Raw genomic sequence first — 12339 nt, 5'->3', positions numbered from 1 at the left:
CCTGGCCAACATAGTGAAGCCCTGTCTCTTCTAAAAAAATACAAAAATTAGCTGAACGTAGTGGTGCACACCTGTAATCCCAGCTATTCGGGAGGCTGAGGCAGGAGAATCACTTGAGCCAGAGAGGCAGAGGTTGCAATGAGCTGAGATCGCAACATTGTACTCCAGCCTGGGCAACAAGAGCGAAGCTCCATCTCAACCAAAGAAAAAAGAAAAAAAAAGTGACAAATCAGGACCCAAACATTCAGTCTGACATAGTACTATAACTACTAAATAAATGGAGGCAGTGGTTTTAAAATCCCCCTATGAAGAAAACAGTAGGCCCAGATGATTTTACAGGAATATTGTACCAGACTAACAAGAAACAAATTATTCTACTCTTATTCAAACTGTTGCAAGACACAGAAAAAGAGAAAATATTATCCAAAAAACTCTTATGAAGCTGGTATAAACTTGTTGCCATAACCAAACAATGACATAATAAGAATAAAAATGTCAAGCCTATTTTATGACAAGAAAAAAATAAACAAAATACTACAAAAATGAAGTCTAGCAGTTTATAATGAAGACAATATACCTTAATCAATTTAAGTTTCAGGAATATGGGGAGGTTTTAATATTAGAAAATCTACCTAAATTGTTATTCAACATATTAATAGGTCAAAAAAGAAAAGCCTTATGATCATCTTAATAGATACAGAAAAAAACATTGATATAATTCAGCACTCACTCATATTTTTTAAAAACCGTATTAGGTCGGCCACGGTGGTTCACGCCTATAATCCCAGTACTTTGGGAGGCCAAAGCGGGTGGATAACCTGAGGTCGGGAGTTCGACTCCAGCCTCGCCAACATGGTGAAACCCTGTCTCTACTAAAAATACAAAATTAGCCGGGCATGGTGGTGGGCACCTGTAATCCCAGTTACTCAGGAGACTGAGGCAGGAGAATCGCTTGAACCCAAGAGGCGGAGGTAGCGGTGAGCTGAGATCGTGCCACTGCACACCAGCATGGGCAACAAGAGCGAGACTCCATCTCAAAATAAATAAATAAATAAATAAATGTCGTAATAAACTACAAACAAAAGGAAACTTTCTTAATGTAATAAAGGCACTTATAAAAATGTCTCAAGCAAATATCATTCCAAATATGGGAAAGTTAGAAGCATCTCCTTTAAATCAGAAGCAAGACAGTAATGCTGAATTTACCACATCTATTCAACATTGTACTTGATTGAGTTCCTAGCCAGGAAAACAAGACTCTTTTAAAAAAGAACTATAATGGAAAGGATAGGAAAAGAATAACAAAACTATCATTATTTGCAGATGATATAATTGCCTACATAGAAAACCCCAGAGTACAGAAAATTGTGAGGGGAAAAAAAGAGTTTAGCAAAGTGACAGAATATAAAATTATGACATAGAAAACAATTACATTTTCATACATTAGCAACAAACAATTAGAAAATGTTTTCTTAAATTAAAAAATACCATTTATAATAGAAATAAAACCATAAAATACTGAGGAATAACTCTAACAAGAGATGTACACAATTTATATGCAGAAATTTATGAAACTTTATTTTGAAAAACATTATGAAAATCTAAATAACTTAATACAGAGCCCATGTTCATGGCTAGAAATACATAATATTATAAGGATTTCAATTCTTCCAAAATTGATCTACAGATCCAATGACAATGCTAATCAAAATTCTACATCTTCCATGGAGCCTGACAACTGGCTCTAAAATGTATATGAAAAAGCAATTGCAAATAATAATAATAATAATAGTGCATTTCTGAATAAGAAGAATAAGAGCTGGGCAGAGTGGTTCACGCTTGTAATTCTAACACTTTGGGAGGCCAAGATGGGAGGATCAATTTAGCCCAGGAGTTTATCAGCCAGGGCAACATGGCAAGACCCTATTGCTACAAAAAATACAAAAATTTAGCCAGGCATGGTGGCATGTGCCTGTGGTCCCAGCTACTAGGGAGTTGATGTGGGAGGAATTCAAGGCTGCAGTGACCAGTGATCATGCCACTGCACTCCAGCCTCGGTGACAGAACAAAACCTTGTCTAAAAAAAAAAAAAAGATAAAATGGGAGGACCTTCTCTATAAGGTATCAAGTCTCACTATAACCAAATACTTAAGAGTAAATTTGCCCCGCCATTCTCTTGATTCACGCCTTCGCCGTAGCGGATTTCGCCGTGCACCGAAGAGAAGGAAAAGTAGGCCAGAGCCGAACTCTCTTCCTGCCAAGATGTCTATTGGTGTGCCAATTAAAGTGCTGCATGAGGCTGAGGGCCACATTGTGACATGTGAGACGAACACCGGTGAGGTATATCGGGGGAAGCTCATTGAAGCAGAGGACAACATGAACTGCCAGATGTCCAACATCACAGTCACATACAGAGATGGCCGAGTGGCACAGCTGGAGCAGGTGTACATCCGTGGCAGCAAAATCCGCTTTCTGATTTTGCCTGACATGCTGAAGAATGCACCTATGTTAAAGAGCATGAAAAATAAAAACCCAGGTTCAGGGGCTGGCCGAGGAAAAGCTGCTATTCTCAAGGCCCAAGTGGCTGCAAGAGGAAGAGGACGTGGAATGGGACGTGGAAACATCTTTCAAAAACGAAGATAATTTTCTCCATTGAACAGACCTTTGCCCTTTTTTCTTTCAGGTTATCTGAGTTCACTGGGGTGGGTGCTTGTGTATATGTCCTAGGTATCTTTTGACATCTTTCTCTTTAGATCAGGGAAAATGTTGAAGCTAAATAAATCTGGGGGGTTTTTTGTTCAAAAAAAAAAAAAAAAAAGAGTAAATTTAACCAAGGAAGTGAAATATCTATATACTGAAAACTATAAAACATTGATGAAAGAAATTAAAGACGACACAAATAAATAGAAAGATATCTTGTATTCATGGACTGGCAGAATTAATATTGTTAAAATATCCATAGTGTCCAAAGTAATCTATAGATTCACTGCAATCCCTCTCAAAATTCCAATGTCACCTTCCACAGAAATAGAAAAAACTATTTTGAAATTAATATGGAGCAACAACAATGAAAAGAACTTGAATAGCCAAGGCAGTCTTAAGCAAAAAGAACAAAGCTGAAGGCATTACACAGCCTGACTTTAAAATATACTACAGGCCAGGTGCGGTGGCTCACGCCTGTAATCCTAACACTTTGGGAGACCGAGGCGGGTGGATCACTTGAGGTCGGGAGTTCAAGAACAGCCTGACCAACATGGAGAAACCCCATCTCTACTAAAAATACAAAATTAGCTGGTCGTGGTGGTGCACGCCTGTATTCCCAGCTACTAGGGAAGCTGAGACAGGAGACTCACTTGAACATGGGAGGCAGAGGTTGCAGTGAGCTGAGATTGCACCATTGCACTCCAGCCTGGGCAACAAGAACAAAACTCTGTCTTAAATAAATAAATAAAGTATATATATATATATATATATATATATATATATATATATATATACACATACACATACACATATACTACAAAGATATAGTAATCAAAACAGCATGGTACTGGCATAAAAACAGACACATAGACCAACTGAATAGTACAGAAAGCCCAGAACTAAACCCATATATCTACAATTAATTGCTTTATGCAAATGTACCAAGAACACACATTGGGGGAAGGACAGTCTCTTCAATAAATGGAGTTGGGGAAGCTGGATATCCACATGCAGAAGAATGAAAATGAACTCTTATTTTACCACTTGTATAAAATCAACTCAAAATGAATTAAAAATTTAAACATAAGACTTTCAACTATGAAACTACTAGAAAAAAGCATAGGTGGAATCTCCGTGACATCAATCTGGGCAGAAATTTATTAGATGTGAACCTAAAAACAAAAGTAACTAAAGCAAAAATAGGCAGGGATTGCATCAAACTAAAAAGCTTCTACACAGCAAATGAAACAATTTGAATAGAATGAAGAAACAACCCACAGATTGGGACAAAATATTTGCAAATCATACATCAAGGGGCTAATATCCAAAATATGCAAGGAACTCAAAGTACTCAATAACAAGAAATAACCCAATTTAAAAATGGGTAAAGGGCTTGAATAGAAATTACTCAAAAAAAGAAAAACCACACAAAATGGCCAACAGATATTTTGAAACAATGCTCAAAATCTCTAATCATCAAAGAAATGTAGATTAAAACTACAATGAAATATCCCCTCACACCTGTTAGATTGGCTGTGATCAAAAAGACAAAAATAACAAATGTTGGCAAGGGTGTAGAGAAAAGAGAACCCTCATACACTGTCAATGAGAATGTAAATTAGCACAGCCATTTTGGAAACAGTATGGAGTTTCCACACACACACACACACACAAAGCTAAAAATAGAACGACCATATGATCCAGCAATCCCACTACTGGGAATTTATCCAAAAGAAATGAAATTGGTATGCTGAAGGGATGTCTGCACGCTCATGTTTGTTGCAGCATTATTCACAATAGCCAAGATATAGAATCAACCTATGCCCATCAGTGAATGAAAGGATAAAGAAAACGTGGCATGTATACACAATGGAATACTATTCAGCCTTAAGGAGAAAAAAAAGAGGGAAAAGTGTGGGTGGGGAAATGGGAGCTGTTGGTCAATGGGTACAAAGTTACAGTTAAGAAAAATATGCTCTGGTGTTCTATTGCACAGCAAAGTAACTACAGTCAATGATAATATAGTGTATATTTCAAAATAGTCAAAAGAGAATTTTAAATGTTCTGACTACATGACATGATAAATATTTGAAGAAATGGATATGCTAGCTACTCTGACTTGATCATTTCACAATGTATACATGTATCAAATTATCACTGTGTACCCTTTAAATATAATTATTACTTATCAGTTAAAAATATAATAAAACTTAAAAAACTAGAATGGAATTAGTGCATGGACAAATAGATGTAAATAATCCAATGGAACAGAAAAAAGAGGCCAGTAACTGATTTAGACACAAAGTTTGTGGGTATTTGCCATATGAGAGAGGAGGCATGATAGAATAGTAGGAGAAAAGAAATTATTCAATTACTGGAGCTGAAAACAAAAAGATTATCCACATGAAAAGATTACATTTGAGCACTACCTTACATTGTACACAATTAACTTCATATGGATTTAAAATTTGAATACCAAAGCTGGGTGCAGCTCGCAACTTTAATCCCAGCTACTTGGGAGGCTGAGGTGGGATGATCACTTGAGTCTAGGAGTCTGAGACCGGCCTGGGAAACAAAATTACGACAACCTATTGGTAAAAAAATAAAAATATATAAAATAAGAAAAAATTTTGAGGGGCTGGACACGGTGGCTCACGCCTGTAATCCCAGCACTTTGGGAGGCCAAGGTGGGTGGATCATGAAGTCAGGAGTTCAAGACCAGCCTGGTCAACATGGTAAAACCCCATCTCCATTAAAAATAGAAAAAAATTAGCTGGATATGGTGGCCGGAACCTGTAATCCTAGCTACTCGGGAGGCTGAGGCAGGAGAATTGCTTGAACCCGGGAGGCAGAGGGTGCAGTGAGCCAAGATCACACCACTGCATTCCAGCCTGGGTGACAGAGTGAGACTCCGTCCCAGAAAAAGAAAAAAGAAAAACAATTTGAATATCAAAAATCTTTAAACTTTTCGATCGAACTGCAGATGAATAGATTTTTCTCTTGGACTGGGGAAGTATTTGGTATGCATCAAGATACCACTCAGCAGGAGCAGAGACATGGTGGCCTAGCAGGAGCTGGAACTATGGAAGATATATGGCCACTGCCAGAGATGCTATTCGAAGCAGAGAGACGGGGAGAAAATATCCTGGCTTTTCCCTCCTCTTGCTCTTTAATATCATGCCAGTTCATCTCATTGGTCAAACCTAACTGGCAGGTAATGAGCATCTAAAGGATGCCAGCCCCTAGTGATTCATAGTAGAGTAGAAGGAGGACAGAGAGTGAATCTGAGAGCAAACAGGCAAATGATCAGCACAGATTTCTTAACTTAGTTAGAAAAGTGCTGACTATAAAAGAAAAGTTTACAACATAAAAAAGCAGAACTTTTATTCATCAAAAATCATCTTTAAAGAAAATGAGAAGACGGGCCAGGCATGGTGGCTCACACCTGTAATCCCAGCATACTGGGAGGCCGAGGTGAGTGGATCACCTGAGGTCAGGAGTTTGAGATCAGCCTGGCTAACATGGTGAAACCCCGTCTCTATTGAAAATACAAAATTAGCCGGGCACGGTGGCATGTGCCTGTAATCCCAGCTACTTGGGAGGTTGAGGCAGGGGAATCACTTGAACCCAGGAAGGGGAGGTTGCAGTGAGCCAAGATTGCACCATTACACTACAGCTTGGGCAACAAGAGCGAAATTCCGTCTCAAGAAAAAAAAAAAAAAATAGAGAGAGAGAGAAAGAAAGAAAAAGAAAATGAAAAGACAAGCCACAAAATAGAAGATATTTGGCAATGCATGTGATTGACAAAGGATTAGTATATAAAAAAACTACAAATCAATCAATAAGAAGAAAACAAACAACTCAACAGGAAAATAGGCAGACGACACGAACAGACACTTCATAGAAGAGCTAGCGCATATTGCCAACACCCATATGAGCAGATGCTCAACCTCATTAGCAGTCAGGGAAATGAAAAATTAAAACTACAGTGAGATGCCATTTACACTCATTCAATTGGCAAAAAATTAAGAAGTCTGACAAGTGTTGGAGAGGATGAGTGACAACAGAATCTCATACTTTGCTGATGGAAGTGAAAATAAGTACTACTACTCAGCCAAAACAAAACAATTTGGCATAATATTGTGAAGCTGAATGTTTGTATGCCCTCTAATACAGCAATTATATCTCTAGGCACAACAGGAGGCCTGTATGAGAATGTTCACAGCAGCACTGTTTGCAACGGCAGAAGCAAGAACAACCTAAATCACAATCAACCAGAGAATGGAAAAACAAATTATGGTATACGTTCAGCAGTGAAATGAGTGTACTACAATCTTAAACTATAACGTGAAAAAAATCTTTGTAACATGTTAAGTGAAAAAAAGCATGCCCATGAAGACTGCACATACAGTATGACCCTCTTTTTATAAAGTTCAAAGAGAAGTAAAAAGTATAACCTATCGCACAGCGATATATATACTTACATAATAAAATTATATACATGAGTAAATACATGTATACATGTTTTTTGAAACAAGGTCTTGCTCTGTTGCCCCGGCTGGAGTGCAATGGTGTGATCTCGGCTCACTGAAGCCTCAACCTCTTGGACTCAAACAATCCTCCCACTTCAGCCTCCCAAATAGCTGAGACTACAAGCCCACACCACCACGCCTGGCTATTTTTTTTTTCAGACGGAGCCTTGCTCTGTCGCCAGGCTGGAATGCAGTGGCGGGATCTCGGCTCACTACAACCTCTGCCTCCTGGGTTCAAGCAATTCTCCTGCCTCAGCCTCCCAAGTAGCCGGGATTACAGGCACAAACCACCATGCCCTGCTAATTTTTGTATTTTTAGTAAAGACGGGGTTTCACTATGTTGACCAGGTTGGTCTCAAACTCCTGACTTCGTGATCCGCCCACCTCGGCCTCCCAAAGTGCTGGGATTACAGGCGTGAACCACCATGCCCAGCCTCTATCTAGACTTTAAATCACTTGATTTATAAATATAAACATGAAGGAAAGTGGTTATCTTGGAATTGTGGGAGAGAGAAGGATGGAGTATAAGCACAAATTCAGATGTCAGATACAGGTAATGTCTTAGTTTTCAAGTTGGATATGAGGATTATAGGTGTTCCTTATAGCAATTGAGTAATTAAAGTGAACAAATAAAGGGCATGCAAAAACCAGTGGTGATAACACATTATACATCAACGGTTTTAACTTAATCCAATTCTTTGTAACAGAGGTCCTAAGGAAAATAAAAAGAATTAGTTAATCATTCTGGATAAGTGTAGCAGATTGAACAGATGAGTTTGTTATTGTTTCCTCCAGAAATCTCACTCAAATTGACTATGCAGAGATTTTTTAAAATATTATAAGCTCACAGTGGCAAAAGAACAAAAGAAAAGAGCTCCAATGGTACTGTCTATTTTTGGAGGTTGGAAAGTGGAGAGAGGAATGGTAGCTAACTTAGCTAGCCAGAGGAAGCCATCAGAGGGGAGAAACAAGTTGATTTCCACAGAACCCAGAAAGCCTTCAGAACTGGAGATGTCAGACATGAAGGAAGGCGAAGTAAAAGATGGGGCTGAAAATAGAAGAGTCAATTCAAAGTCTTTTAAGGAACAGTTCCCCACATCTATAACAGCCAGTCAGGTATTACACCTCCAGTAAGGAGAAAGGAGATTTATTCTCTGGCAAAAGGGGATACGCCAGGCACTGTGCAGAGGGATTAAGCAAATCTACCCACTAATCGGTAAAACTTCCCCTGCTTCAGTTCCCAGAACTCTGAATGCTAGGACTACCAGCTGACAAGCTTCTTCTAGTCTGTCCCACCAGATACACCCCATAGATTCCAGTGAAAGCAGAAAAACCATACCTCGTGCAAACATTAATAGTCTCAGAGAGATATGGCAAGATATTACGGCAATTAAAGAAGAGGTTATGGAAAAAGAGAGAGGAAAAGAAAGAGTTGTTGGTAATTTCTAAAATAATGATCACTGAAATTTATACTTCAAGAAAAAGATTGAAAATAAAGTTGAGGCCGGGCGCGGTGGCTCAAGCCTGTAATCCCAGCACTTTGGGAGGCCGAGACGAGCGGATCACAAGGTCAGCAGATCGAGACCATCCTGGCTAACACGGTGAAACCCCGTCGCTACTAAAAAATACAAAAAACGGCCGGGCGCGGTGGCTCAAGCCTGTAATCCCAGCACTTTGGGAGGCCGAGACGGGCGGATCACGAGGTCAGGAGATCGAGACCATCCTGGCTAACACGGTGAAACCCCGTCTCTACTAAAAAATACAAAAAACTAGCCGGGCGAGGTGGCGGGCCCCTGTAGTCCCATCTACTCGGGAGGCTGAGGCAGGAGAATGGCATAAACCCGGGAGGCGGAGCTTGCAGTGAGCTGAGATCCGGCCATTGCACTCCAGCCTGGGTGACAGAGCCAGACTCCGTCTCAAAAAAAAAAAAAAAAAAAAAAAAAAAAAAAAAAAAAAAAAAAAAAAAAAAAAAGAAAATAAAGTTGAGAAAATCTCCCAGAAACAGGGAGAGAAAATGAAAAGGGAAAGAAAATGTTTTTAAAACTGGAGCATCAATCTAAGAAGTTCAAAATTCAACTAATAAGAGTTCTAGGAGGGGAAAAAACAGACTAGAGGAGATAATTTTTAAACAATTTAATTAAATTTCTCAAAACTGAAAGACATGAGTCTTCATGAAGGATATGAGATTGAAAGAGGCTCACCAAGTGCACATCAAAATAAATGAGAAAAGACCCACAGGAAGACGCTGCATCATGAAAGTTCAGAACACTATGATAATGAGATCTTAGGAGCTTCAAGAAAGGAAAAGAAAAAGTAAGTCAAAAGATTGATAGTCAGGATGGTATCAGACTTAGTAACTGCAACAATGGAGACTAAAAGACACTAGAAGCATATCTTAAAATTTTTGAAAGAAAGTTGGTCAGGCACAGTGGCTCACGCTTGTAATCCCAGCACTTTGGGAGGCCGAGGTGGGCAGATCATGAGGTCAGGAGTTCGAGACCAGCCTGGCCAACACAGTGAAACCCAGTCTCTACTAAAAATACAAAAATTAGCTAGGCATGGTAGTGGGTGCTTGCAATCCCAGCTACTCGGGAGGCTGAGACAGGAGAATCTCTGGAACCCGGGAGGCGAAGGTTGCAGTGAGCCAAGATTGAGCCACTGCACTCCAGCCTGGGCAACAGAGCTAGCCTCCGTCTAAAAAAAAAGAAAGGAAGAAAGAAAGTTATTTCCAACTTAGAATTCTATATCCAGCAATGTGTCAATCACATGCATAGGAATAATAAAGCATATACAATGTCCTGATGCAAACGTATACAATCCCCTGAAATATGTAACTCTCATGCACCCTTTGTTCAGAAGCTACTGGAAGATGCCCTCCACCAAAATAAAGAATTAAGACATATACATCATGGAATACTATGCAGCCATAAAAAAGGATGAGTTCATGTCCTTTGCAGGGACATGGATGAAGCTGGAAACCATCATTCTCAGCAAACTATCACGAGGACAGAAAACCAAACACTACATGTTCTTACTCATAGGTGGGAATTCAACAATGAGAACACATGGACACAGGGCAGGGAACATCACACACTGGGGCTGTCCAGGGGTGGGGGGCTGGGAAAGGGATAGCATTAGGAGAAACACCTAATGTAAATGACAACTTGATGGGTGCAGCACACCAACATGGCACATGTATACCTATGTAACAAACCTGCACGTTGTGCACATGTACCCTAGAACTTGAAGTATAATTAAATAAATAAATAAGAAAAAGAAATAAAGTTCTCCTTTCCAAACTTAAAAAAAAAAAAAGAATTAAGACAAAAAGAACACAATATGGGATCTAGGAAAATAGGAAAGAAAGAGAGAGAAGGAAATGCCCAGTATGACTAGTGCAAACTGGAGCAGGAAAATGGAGAAGCTGTTAAAAGAAGGCATCCTCCAAGGGTAACAAATAAGCAATCTAACTTAATGTGCTTGGCTACATTGGAAAAAAAATTACATCTCTGCCTAGAAAGTGTAGAAGAAAAACTTCATCATAGGTGCAGAGAAAGCAAAAGCAAATGAATTAAATGAAGCAAATATTGACTCCAGGAAAAACCAAAAAGTTTATTGGGCAGTAAGTCTTCACTTAATGTCATTGATAGGTTCTTGGTAACTGTGACCTCAAGTGAAATGACATATAACAAAACCAATTTTCCCACAGGCTAATTGATATAAACAAGAGTTAAGTTCCTATGCCATATTTCTGGTCACAAAAACATCACCAAACTTCTAAATAAAGACTCAAAACACTTCTAATATTAAACATTGAAATAAATGTGAGCTATTCACTTATTTGAGAAAAATTAATTAAAACAAATGGAATAATTATTTACTCAATTATTCCGGTTCAGGGTCGTGGATGGCTGGAGCCTATCCTGGCAGCACAGGACACAAGGTAGGAACTCACCCTGGACAGGATGCCACCCCTTTGCAGGGGGCACTCACACCCACACCCACACTCACTCAGACTGGGACAATTTAGAATTGCCGGTGACCCTAACTAGCACATTTGGGGATGTTAAAGATAACCAGAGTACCTGGAGAAAATCCACGAAGACATGGGGAGAACATGCCAACCCCACACAGATTGTGACCTCAGTCGGGGACCAATTATTTTTCTCTTTAACATTATAACGAAACATCATTGAATGAAAGGATGTTATTCAATGACCTGCTGTAATATGAAAGAAAAGATCATTGTAGTTCACTGTGTGGCTCACCTGTGAATAGTATCTACATAGTCATAATAATTTAAACACTGAATATTTATTTCGCCAAAGATCAGGATAGAACTATATTTGGTGCAAGAGGAAGAGGGATTATGGGGCAGCAGCATCATGAGAGAGATAACTTCTCGTTTTATATAGTAGGATCTTAATAAATGCTATCTAAAACAGCACAGGAATATTCTTTTAAACTTATGGGGTTGATATCTGTAGAAACAGCTATGGTTTGAACTTTACTATCTCTGGAGAGCATTGCTCAGGAATGCGGAGGAGAGTGAGATCTGCTGTTTTTCAGTGTCAGTCCACTTATATTGAAAGTGCTATGATTTTAATTGCATGCACATATCACTTTGATTAAAAATACATTTTTATAAAATGGAGTCTCGGTGTGGTGGCTCACACCTGTAATCCCAACACTTTGGGAGGCCAGGGCAGGAGGATTGCTTGAGGCTAGGAGTTCAAGACCAGCCTGGGCAACATAGTGAGACTCCATTCCTATGAAAGAAACGAAAAGTAGCCAGGCATGGTGGTGCACACGTGTAGTCCCAGCTGCTGGGGAGGCTGAGGCAGGAGGATCTACTTTAGCGCAGGAGGTCGAGGCTACAGTGAGACACAATGGCAGCACTGCACTCCAGCCTGGGTGACAGAGTGAGAAACTGTCCCTAAAAAGATAGAAATTGCTGGATGTGGTGGCTCATACCTATAATCCTAGCACTTTGGGAGGCCAAGGCGGGTGAATCAGTTGAGGTCAGGAGTTCGAGACCAGCCTAGCTAACATGGGGAAACCCTGTCTCTACTAAAAATACAAAAATTGGCCAGGGATGGTGGCA

The 12339-nt window shown here is 39.5% G+C and overlaps 1 pseudogene across 1 annotated transcript; it reads left to right on the top strand.

Moving 5' to 3' along the window:
• Positions 1-2165: 2165 nt before the first annotated feature.
• On the top strand, positions 2166-2818 carry LOC104653535 (annotated as a pseudogene). Its single transcript, XR_746699.2, has one exon. The product of XR_746699.2 is annotated as a small nuclear ribonucleoprotein Sm D3 pseudogene (transcript).
• The last annotated feature ends 9521 nt before the right edge of the window (positions 2819-12339 follow it).

Source organism: Rhinopithecus roxellana, chromosome 7 (genome assembly GCF_007565055.1).
Source record: "Rhinopithecus roxellana isolate Shanxi Qingling chromosome 7, ASM756505v1, whole genome shotgun sequence".
Taxonomy (NCBI): domain Eukaryota; kingdom Metazoa; phylum Chordata; class Mammalia; order Primates; family Cercopithecidae; genus Rhinopithecus; species Rhinopithecus roxellana.
Note: the sequence above shows the minus strand (reverse complement) of the source record. Positions and strands in the feature narration are given on the sequence as shown.